The sequence below is a fragment of the Lolium perenne genome, chromosome 7 (genome assembly GCF_019359855.2).
Source record: "Lolium perenne isolate Kyuss_39 chromosome 7, Kyuss_2.0, whole genome shotgun sequence".
Lineage (NCBI taxonomy): Eukaryota > Viridiplantae > Streptophyta > Magnoliopsida > Poales > Poaceae > Lolium > Lolium perenne.
The window spans coordinates 146,763,355-146,775,755 of NC_067250.2; positions in this window are offsets into that span (position 1 = coordinate 146,763,355).

A 12,401-nucleotide genomic window follows, 5' to 3' on the forward strand; every position below is an offset into this window, starting at 1 on the left:
GTTCATTTAGTTCAGATTCATGATTATGCTCCTTTGAGCTGTACTGTTGGCTTAGCAGTGTGATTCAGTGATGGATTGACATGTGCTTTTCTTGTATATTGTGATCCTTTGGTTCATCAAGCCTTTGATGTGCTTCTGGATACAATTATAAAGCCTGATGCTCTTATCTGTGATGCAATTGTTCAGTTATTTAATTATCTGTTCATGTGTTAATTGCTTGGAATGGATTCTAGCATGTTTGATCAAGTCCTGATGATCTTATGATCATCAGTTGCTTGGTGAATGGCTGCTGTTTCATTCTTGTGTCTAACTGATGCTCTCCTGATGTCAGTGTAACACAGTGGCTTGTGTTTATACTCCTTGGTGTTTGCTCAAGCCCCTGCTACTATCTGCAATGATCCATTGGATCATCTGCATGGCCTGGTGCTTAGCTTACTTCTCTGTTTCATTTATCTGTGTAGCTTTGATTCATTAAGTAGATAAATGATGTGAACTGCTCTGCAGTGATGATCATATGACTGAATTTAATTAAGCTAGAGGGATGCCAATCATATATTGGGGACCCTAGCTTCATTTGAACCCTTCTGGGTAATGATATATGTGCTGGTTTGATGGTTTGATTGCTTAAGTGGTAGAGGTTGCCTCAACAGCCATTCTTGACTGTTCAGGAAGCTCCCACATCTTGTTGGCTTGCTGTGATTACTAGATGCTTACTGGTTGATCCAGATTTGGACTTCCAGTGGCTCTTTGCTGTTGACAAACTTAAATAGACACATATTGTCTATCAGTCTGATGGAATCAATAGCTATAGGTGTTGAGTATGTGGCCAGGCTAGCTGTGTCTTCATCTGCTGCTGGATTTCTTCAGTTATGCATTAATTTACATGGTTGTTGTTCCCTTTAGATGCTTAACCAGTGGCCTCTCTACTCTTGCTTGCACCATATGGCTTAGTAGCCAGATGATGACACAACAGGGTACTCACACCCTTTTGCTTCTGTGTGTTTGATGCATATGCTTATTTATGAACAAAACCATCTGGTTTGTTCATGTTGAGTTGTATACCTCACTCCAGCTCCTAGATTTTGATGTTGGTGTAGAGGTTTTTCTTCAGTGTTGATCTGATGGTTGAGTTGCTTGCCCTGCTCCTCCTGATGAGCTTGTGAAGCTTGGTTTATTTTCTGGTGATTGGGAATAGATGGAACAGCTCTAGCTGTTCATCTGTTCTTGGTGTTCTTGGCTGTTCTTGGTGAACTTACCACTGCTGCTGTCGATGGATGAACAAATGGCTAGGGTTTGAGCACTGAAAAGGTTATATATGTTGCTGCTAAGCTCTCCCTGGTCGACAGCTTGGGTCTAGTCACTTTGGTGACTCACTGATGCTGTGTATGTGTTGTGCCACATGCACAACCAGTGCCTGGGTGTTGAGCATGCACACCTGATGTGTGTGCTGCTTGGGTGTCTGTGTGAACCAGATACTTTGCACTTGGGACATTGAGAGGATCAGCTCGGCAGAGTTGATCATATCTGCTTATTTTCCTTTGTTTCTAACCTGCCAAGTGCCTATGCCACTTGGCATAACTCTTCATTTGTTGTGAATATGTGCAGGAATCATCCATTGAGCAAAATTGAACAAGGACTTCATCAAATACAAGATCAAATGAGGATGACCTTGTAGAATTTAGACTAGTACTATTAACTTGTAATTTTTCTTTATTTTCTATTCTGCCCATTTATGTAATGTGTTGTAATATTCTTTTATTTCACTTATGAATATTGTAATGACATTGTAATGTGTGTGATGATCAATAAAGCTCAAAGTTTTCTCTAATGAGCTTGACTTTAATATTATTTTTTTATCTTGATTAATATTGATTATATTCTTAATGAATTTCCTCATTTGAATTATTTAAAGTAATTATTTAATGTTTGAATTTGAAATTCAAATTCAACCTTGGTTTGAATTCAACCATGTCATATCATTTGAAATTCAATCAAGCCAACTCTCCTCTCTTTTCTCAAAACCCTAAACTAGTGAAGTGGGATGCAAGTTTGTCGCACTCTCGAAACCCTAACCCTGTAAGGTGTCGAGAGAGAAACTTGTTCCCCTTCGATGCAGTTTTTGTTTAAAAGCGCGAAATTTCCCCAGAATTTACTATGCAATGCACATCCCTTTCTAAAATCTACCCCTCGATCGTCTCTAAACCTGGGACATTACAGCCTTTCCCCCTTAAAGAAAACTTCGTCCCGAAGTTGTGGTTGGAATACCTGAACAGCTCGGGGTATGTTTTCCTTAGGTCTTCCTCTTTTTCCCAGGTGGCTTCCCTCTCGGGATGATGCTTCCATTGAATCTTGCAATACTTGATCGCCTTATTTCTGAGTTGTTTCCAGCTTTCCTCGAGAATCTTAGCTGGCTTCTCGATGTATGTCAAGTCTGGTTGTAACTCGAGCTCCTCATGTGATATTGGTTCATCTGGGGTCTTCAAACATTTCCGAAGTTGTGACACATGGAATACATTATGAACTTGAGCTAACCTTCCCGGTAGATCCAACTCAAAGGCTAAACCTCGATTCGACTCAAGATCTTGAAAGGTCCTATATATCTAGGACTGAGTTTCCCTTTTACTCCAAACCTCTGGAGTCCTTTCATCGGGCTTACCTTAAGATAAACCATGTCTCCAACTTGTGGCTCCCACGTCCTTCTCTTCTGATCGGCGTAACTCTTTTGCCGACTCTGGGCTATCTTGAGCCTGTCTCTGATAATGTCAATGATTTGTTGTTTTTCCTTAACATAATCAGGGTTGAACTCTTTGCTTGCTCCGGCTTCATACCAACATATTGGTGATCTACACTTCCTCCCATACAGAGCTTCAAATGGTGCCATCTTGATGCTGCTTTGGTAACTATTGTTGTATGAAAACTCTGCTAAAGGTAAATGCTCCTCCCATGATCCTCCGAAGTCTAGGGCACAAGCCCTAAGCATATCTTCTAAGATCTGATTGGTTCTCTCAGTTTGTCCGCCTGTTTGTGGGTGATACGCGGTACTATAATCCAACTTGGATCCTAAAGCTTCGTGAAGTTGCTTCCAGAATGCTGATGTGAACACGGATCCTCGATCCGATACGATCTTCTTTGGCACTCCATGCTTACTTACGATCTCTTTGATGTAAAGATCGATAAGTTTCTCTCCTTTATCCTGCTGGTTTACCGCTAAGAAATGTGCACTTTTCGTCAACCGGTCCACGATTACCCATATCATGTCCTTCTTTTTATTAGTCATGGGTAGTCCGGTGATGAAATCCATCCCTATCTCCTCCCATTTCCACTCTGGAATAGGTAGAGGTTGTAACTTCCCTGCCGGACTCTGATGTTCAGCCTTCACTGGCCGGGCAGTGTATGGCATTCTGCCACATATTGCGCTATCTCCCTCTTCATGTTATTCCACCAGAATAGTTCCTTTAGATCCATATACATCTTTGTACTTCCCGGATGTATTGAATATGGTGTTTGATGAGCTTCCCGGAGTATCACTTCCTTGATTTCAGCAATATCTGGAACGCAAATCCTCTTCTGGAACCACAAAGATCCAGATTCTCCACGGTGAAATTCTGATGGTCTTCCCTCATCTATTCTCCTCATCTCTTCTACAATGAATGGATCGTCCAACTGACCCATCATTATCTCATTCTTCAGGTTGACATTCAACTCATCGACTACTTGCAACGCCGATAATCCTTCATGGGCTTCCTTCTCCCAAAGTTGTATTTGGGCTTGACTTATTTCCTTCCTCAACTCCGGTGATATTTCTTGTTCCACTCCTCCGGTACTCTTCCTACTCAGGGCATCTGCTACAACATTGGCCTTCCCTGGTGTATAGTTGATCGTCAGATCATAATCCTTGATCAATTCCAGCCATCTTTTCTGCCTCATATTGAGTTCCTTCTGAGTGAAGAAATATTTGAGGCTTTTATGATCTGTATAGAGCTCACACTTAGCTCCATAGAGAAAATGTCTCCAAGTTTTGAGTGCAAAAACGACCGCTGCTAATTCCAAGTCATGCGTTGGATAGTTCACTTCATGAGGTCTGAGTTGCCTCGATCCATAGGATATCACTTTCCGATCTTGCATGAGTACGCAACCCAATCCATGTTTGGATGCGTCACAGTACACGGTGTAATCCTTGCCAACTTCCGAATCGCTAACACCGGTGCTGTGGTGAGTTTCTCTTTCAGAGTTTGAAAACTCTTCTCACACTCCTCTGACCACACGAATGGTGTATTCTTCCTTAGCAACTTTGTCATAGGTCCTGCTATCTTAGAGAATCCTTCAATGAATCTCCGATAGTATCCTGCCATTCCAAGGAATCCTCGGATCTCCTTGACAGTCTTGGGTGCTTCCCATTCTAAAACTGCTGCTACCTTGCTCGGGTTGACAGCGATTCCATCTTTACTAATGACATGACCAAGAAATTCCACTTGATCTAGCCAAAATTCACACTTACTGAGTTTGGCGTAAAGTTGGTGTTCCCTTAGTGTTTGCAACACTAACCTCAAATGTTCGGCATGTTCCGCCTTATTCTTGGAATATATCAAGATATCATCGATGAATACGATGACAAACTTGTCAAGATATGGCATGAAAATCTTATTCATGAGATTCATGAATATTGCTGGGGCATTGGTTAATCCAAAAGGTACTACAAGGTATTCATGGTGTCCATACCTTGAGACAAAGGCAGTTTTCGGAACGTCCTCCTTCTTGATCTTTATCTGGTGATAACCCGATCTTAGATCAATCTTGGAAAAGACTCCCGCTCCTCTAACCTGATCAAATAGATCTTGTATTCTTGGAAGTGGATACTTGTTCTTGATTGTGACGTTGTTCAGATTTCTGTAGTCTCCGCATATCCTTCTTCCTCCATCCCTTTTATCCACGAAGATCACAGGTGATCCCCATGGTGAAACACTCTCCTGAATGAATCCCTTTTGTTCCAAGTCATCCAGTTGTTCCTTAAGTTCCTTCAACTCCTTAGGCCCCATTTTATATGGTGCCTTGGCAATCGGAGCTGTTCCTGGGATTAGGTCGATAGTGAATTCTATCTCCCTATCTGGTGGCATACCAGGTAATTCCGCAGGAAACACATCCTGGAACTCATTTACTACAGGTATATCTTCTAACTTTACCTCCTTCATGCTATTCAGCTGTAGCTCCACTTCAATCTGAGTATGTTTGTCGCCTTGGTAGATCATTCTACTTCCATCGGGACTTTTTAGTGACACTGTCTTGTTTATACAGTCGATCAATGCTCCATTAGCTTCTAACCAGTTCATACCAAGAATGACATCAATGTCCTTCATCGGTAAAATGAACAGGTCCGCGTCAAACGCGCACTTATTGATCATAATAACTTGTTTTTGTTTGGCATGGGTTACTAATATCGTTCCCCCTGCAGAAAGTATGGTTATGGGTGTATCTAACTTAGTGCAACTAATCCCATGTTTGATGATGAATTGTTGAGAAATGAATGATGTGGTTGCACCAGTATCAAAAAGTACTTTGCCAGGATGAGTGAGTATCTGAAGCGTACCTATCACCGCCTGGTCAGAGTTGACCACCTCCTCCAGACTGGTACAGTTCAGCTTGCCGAAGGGCTTCTTATTCTTCCAATTCCCTCCGGTGTTTCCTCGATTTCCTCCTCCTCCACTATTCTTCTTGGGGCAGTCCTTCAGCATGTGCCCCTCCTGACGACACCCAAAGCATATGATCTTGGGTTTCCTACAATCCTTCATAACATGTCCTTTTAAACCACAGGAATGGCATATAATCAGATTTGCAGACTGATATCCTTGGTTCCTCCTCTGATTGCTGTTGTTGTTGTTGTTGTTGTTGTTGTTGTTGTTGTTATACCGTGGCTTGAAACTCAAGCTGGTATTGGGCTTGTTACTAACAAACCTCTTAGGCTCATACTTGGCCTTCTTCCTCTTCTCTTCTTGCAGTTGTTTAAAGTCATCTTCAAGGGTAATGGCTGCATCCACCAACTCTTGGAATTCCGTTGCTCTCATCATTCGCAGCTGTACTTTGAACTGGGGACTTAACCCCCTCAGAAATCTCTTCTTCTTCTTATCCTCGGTATTGACTTCCTCAACAGCATACCGGGACAGCTTTGAAAACTCCCTGACATAAGTCAGGATTGCCTTATCCTTCTGCTCGAGACTCTCAAACTCTCGACGCTTCAGTTCCACAATACTTTCAGGGACATTGGATTCCCTGAACTTCCTTGCAAACTCCTCCTGTGTAAATACCTTTCCTGCCGGATACACGGCTACAATGTTGTCCCACCATGATGCGGCAGGTCCACATAGCAGATGGGTAGCATATCGGACCTTCTCTTGGTCATTGCATCCAACAGTGTTGAGCTTGCGCTCAGTATCCATCAACCAATCTTCCGCGTCCATCGGCTCTGGAGCATATGCGAAAGATATCGGCTTGGTGTTTTGGAAGTCTGCTAATGTGACTCCCTGGTTCTCAGGTCTCTCCACCCTATTCTCGCCGCATCGTATCCTCGAAGGAATTTGTTCTGCAGCTCCAGTGTTACACGCTGCCTCTCTTCCGCCAGTTGCATGTACTGGATAAAGTTCTGCTGAGTCATGGGTGGTGGTGGTGGTGGAAACTGATCTCTGGCTGCACCCTCAGCCTCTTCCTTCTCCTTTGCTTCGCGCTCCATGCGCTGCGCTTCCGTCTCGTTTCCTAGCGTTCCCGACATATCCCCCTAGTTCTGCAACACAAGATGATACTCATAATTACTCCATGCGCAAGTTTTCTGAGCTCAACTTTGTGCACAGAACTAGTCACGCAATGGAAATCAAGAAGCAAATCCAAATCATACTAAACATATACCCTGTATATACATACATAAGTGGTCTTATTACAATACTCAAGTCGATGTGAGTATGCAAACTCACTTATTAAAGTATATGTACAAATTTATACAAATATTACAAACTATAATACACGTGGTACTTGTGTATTATAGCCACGCCTCCCTTGGTGGACTTCAAATCGGAATACACTCCCGATACAATCCAGCATTCCAACCGGACGAACGTGTCGTCCACCTGATAGACCCTGGAACATAAGGTCTCCCCGTTGGCTTGTAGTCCGAATCCGATGATGACCCTAAGGAGAAATCAGTGTTCACAAACTGATCGTTGAGTGCATCATAGTCCACCCATCGGGTGTACTCTCCTGTAGCCCCACCATAAGGGTTACCAAAACCCATACCCGACTCAACCTGTGTCGGATATCCTCCATCCACTCCTTCATTACTAGGATAGTTCTGGTTCTGGGTTGTTGCATCATCGTTCATCTCTCCATCATAATACTCGGTAGTACTATGGGTTCCAAGATCACTACCCCAACGCCAACCCCTAGAATTCTCGATCGGAGTCTCGGAACGCTGGTTGTTTCCGGATTCCGCTCCGCTCGTATCCCCCATAGGAACTATTCGTGTAGTTCCTGTGTGTAGCAGGTGTAGGTTCACGTGCAAGTGGATCAAAGCTAATGTAGTCACCAGCTGAATAAACTGGTGTGTGCACTACATTCTCCATAGGTTCTTTCTCCCTACTCTCCTCCTTGGGTTCGGTAAATTCCTCTAGCATCGTATCAATAGCTCCTATCAGATGATGATTCAGCTGAAAGAGTAATGATATGAAGTTACGGCTATTATCCATATATTTTGCCGCTGCTATGGGTTTACGTTTGGCGTATTTGTAGTGGTTGAGCATGGGATCTTCCTCCTCCTGATTATGAGGAATATGGGAGAACTCGGAATCCATAAGCTCTTTTGTCTTATGTTCCCGTATGTCGGTTATGGCTCTCATAACAGCTATATGATAGGCTGTGTTGGTTGTCCTAGCTTCTCCAGCTGGCATGACTACGCTCATTCCCAAAGATTCGGGAAGTCGCAGTCCTACTCTGCACTTGGCCAACACCGGTCCATCATAGAACATGTACTTCTTTACTGGAATCTGGGGATCACAACCAAATTCCAGCAACATGGCTCGTAGGATATCAGCAAGTCCTCCTTGGTATTCGTTCAGTGTGGAATCCATAACTTTCACGTTTCTTCCCGGTCGTGCACTTGCCATGTTGGCTGTAGAAATAGAAAGATTATAAGATTAGTAATAATGCATCATAATAGAGATAATAAAGAATTATCGCACTAAAAGATATGATTGTTGTATTCTCAATTGAATATACACCATATTTTTAGAGAATTCTTTACTAATCCTATTTGACTCCTAACGTTTAGTCCCATTTACTAGGTTCCAACCTAAGGTCAAAGCTTTTGCTCTGATACCAACTGTGGTGACCTTGCATACCACTGCATGTTGTAGTATGCCAGTCGTTGATATAACATTCGCGAAGTACCATTCCGCAAATATTACATCCCTCAGAGTAGTACAACAGAACATAGCAAGGTCCATAACTCATTAACATATTATTACAATCATCATACACAAGTCGTCTCGGAGCTCCTCTTGGGTCCTAAGAGGATAACTCCTGGGTTCGAGGCGAACCCAACTTAACTTACAATACCATTGTCTCATTAAACTAAACATGGATTTATTCGAGCAGCTATATAGTAAGAGTTCGCGCTGCTCGGCGACTACTACTCCTCCTGATATCTTTAGGCTTGTTCTCCTCCGGAAGCCTTCCCGGATCCGTAGACTATGATGTAGTCTACGCCTTCAACACCTCCTGAGAGATCTGGTTCCTCGTAGCCGATGATCTCGGCTCCATCATTGCTGTCGTAGTCCTCCTCCTCCGCACGGTTCGTACAATCTAAGCATGGGGTTTAAGAGTGGTATGAGTACGAGCGTACTCAACAAGTTCATTATAGATAAGAGGTGTTTAATGCACTAGCTACGATATTAGACCGTAAAGTCTAATACCAATGCAAGTTTTGATAAACATTTCTTCAAGAGATTGCTTTTATTTCAAAGAGCTATGTCCGTCACCCTTCACCGGTTTACTAGAACTTCATGGAGCTCCTTTCCGGCCGTTGTCAGCTTCCTCAATCCCGGAACAGGAGTGACAGTCACGCTTCTTTACACTCGCAGAGGTGTGTTGCTTTACCCATAAGAGATCTTAACCTTGGTGCCAACCGGCAGCTTTCCGTCCACACTTCCTTAGGTGTGAGGCCCGGTATAAGGTCTAGCCAATCATGTTCCTCCGCTACCTCGAACACCCACCCTTTGTTGCATACCCCGACCCTGGGTCCTCGTCGGTCCTCTTATACCACTTAAGGATGGACCCCGACCACGACAACAGTTTGGGATCGAACCAAACTCCTTCGCCGGTAGCTGCAACCCATCATAGACCGCAATACCGTGGGGACTTTAGGCTTCCCAGCCCACCGCTTGCACTTCGAGCGACAAGTGTCTACGGACTATGCCGTGGGGACTTAAGGCTTCCCCAGCCCACCGCTTGCCCTGACAGATACAAGTGTCTACGGTAAAGCGCATCCGTTGATGAACGAGAGGTGGAAACACTTTTGACTATTCCGTCCCACTCCGGATCTTATGGTTAACACGGATATTACGGCACAAGAATCATCGCGACATTTGTTGTTTAATCCTAGATGGATATAAGCCCGTGCAATGGAACCTCCACCATATCAACACAATCCATGGTTCCATTGCCCACCACATAGTCATATTCATAGTTATGAAAGTAGTGGTTTTGATTTTTGTGCAATAGTGATAACCATAATACTTTGCAAGTAATTTGATAAAAATACTCAATTGACATGAGCAAGTGATGAACTTGCCTAAACACTGCAAAGTTCTGCAGTTGGTAGGTATGGACTGACCCTTGTCCTCTTGTTCTGAAAAATAGCATCATTGTCCGATAAGGGCAATGGTTAAAGAAGCAATTATGCATGATTCCATTTTTAGGGTTTGTTCCCCCCTTCCGATGTCGTTTTTATTTCATGTAAGAGGTTAATACTAAGAATGATTTGAGAATACTTGATTTAGGGTAAAATACAACCTTGAAATGTTGTCAAGGTGTTTTTGAAGTCCCAATTCATTAATGGACTTATTTTATTATTGAAAATTTTATGTGTGATTTAAATGATTATTTAAATCCTCAAATGAAGACTTATTTTTAATTGTCTTCAAAAACTCTCTTTTGTATTTTATTATTGTAGAGAGTTTTATGCTGATCTATTTTCATATTTTTAATTATTTTTTTAGAGCTTTCATCAATTTTCTATTATTATTCAAAGTTTCTGCATTTTTTTTTATTTGTTTGTGAAAAGACAAAAACACCCCTGGGCCCACCTGTCGGTGCAACCCAGTGGGTTAGGTCGAACCGACCGGTCCGGTCCGGCTCGACCAGCCCCACTCCTCTCTCTTCTCCTCACGCGCGATCGAACCCTAATCCTCTCCCGTGCTCTGGCGACCCGTGGTCGCCGCCGCCGTCGCCGAATTAATCCGGCCTACTCCGGCCACCGCCGGCGGTGAGATGGGTATCAATCGAACCGCCGTTCGACGGCGCTTCGATTGATCCGCGTCGATCTGCTTTTCCCCGCCGCCGCCGTTCTTCCTCAACGCACTGGTGACATGGCCGCGGGCGAATCGCCGCGCTCTCGTCGTTGCCGATGAGCTTGACGCCTTGGCGTGGCCGTGTGCCCCGCCGTGATGCTGCTGGGGTCCCTGTGCCCCGACGACAGCCTGGCTTGACCATGGCCTGGCGCCGTCGTTCGCCCGACGCGTGCCGCCGTGGCCGCCATGGCTGCGCTGCTCTCCTCGACTCCGGTAAGTGCGCCTCCTTTCCTGCTCCTCCCGTGCCCGACCTTCTTCCACCTCTAGACCTGCCGTTGTGGTGTGCTTGCCTCACGCAAGCACCGCTGTGTTCTTCTCGCAGCGCCATGTTTGCCTCGCTTCCCGCTATGCTATGTCGCTGCGCTATGCGTGTGCTATCGCGCAAGATTGCTAAGCTCGTGCCCGTGATAGCTTGCTTCGTGTTTCCTAGCTCTATCTCTGCTCATTTCCATCTCCTGGCCGTGGCCCTCCCGTGATTGCTCATGAGCATCCAAAGGATGCTCATGGCCCGCCGGCATGCTCCTATTCCTTTTTACCGTCACTAGGACATACCGTGTGTGCTTAATTCTGTCCCCGGCCTCGATTGTGGTGGTTAATCCTTGCATACTCGCAAGTGCCGGCCTCTCCGAGCTAGTTCATTTAGTTCAGATTCATGATTATGCTCCTTTGAGCTGTACCGTTGGCTTAGCAAAGCAGTGATTCGTTGATGGATTGACATGTGCTTTTCTTGTATATTGTGATCCTTTGGTTCATCAAGCCTTTGATGTGCTTCTCGATACAATTATAAAGCCTCGATGCTCTTATCTCTGTGATGCAATTGTTCAGCTTATTTAATTATCTCTGTTCATGTGTTAATTGCTTGGAATGGATTCTAGCATGTTTGATCAAGTCCCGATGATCTTATGATCATCGCTGCTTGGTGAATGGCTGCCGTTTCATTCTTGTGTCTAACCGATGCTCTCCTCGATGTCGTTGTAACACAAAGGCTTGTGTTTATACTCCTTGGTGTTTGCTCAAGCCCTCACACTATCTCGCAATGATCCATTGGATCATCTCGCATGGCCTGGTGCTTAGCTTACTTCTCTCGTTTTATTTATCTCGTGTAGCTTTGATTCATTAAGTAGATAAATGATGTGAACTGCCTTCAGTTGATGATCATATGACTGAATTTAATTAAGCTAGAGGGATGCCAATCATATATTGGGGACCCTAGCTTCATTTGAACCCTTCTGGGTAATGATATATGTGCTGGTTTGATGGTTTGATTGCTTAAGTGGTAGAGGTTGCCTCAACAGCCATTCTTGACTGCTCAGAAGCTCCCACATCTTGTTGGCTTGTCAGTGATTACTAGATGCTTACCGGTTGATCCAGATTTGGACTTCAAAGGGCTCTTTGCTGTTGACAAACTTAAATAGACACATATTGTCTATCAGTCTGATGGAATCAATAGCTATAGGTGTTGAGTATGTGGCCAGGCTAGCTGTGTCTTCATCTGCTGCTGGATTTCTTCAGTTATGCATTAATTTACATGGCTGTTGTTCCCTTTAGATGCTTAACCAGTGGCCTCTCTACTCTTGCTTGCACCATATGGCTTAGTAGCCAGATGATGACACAACAGGGTACTCACACCCTTTTGCTTCTGTGTGTTTGATGCATATGCTTATTTATGAACAAAACCATCTGGTTTGTTCATGTTGAGTTGTATACCTCTCTCCAGCTCCTAGATTTTGATGTTGGTGTAGAGGTTTTTCTTCGTTGTTGATCCTGATGGTTGAGTTGCTTGCCCCGCTTCCT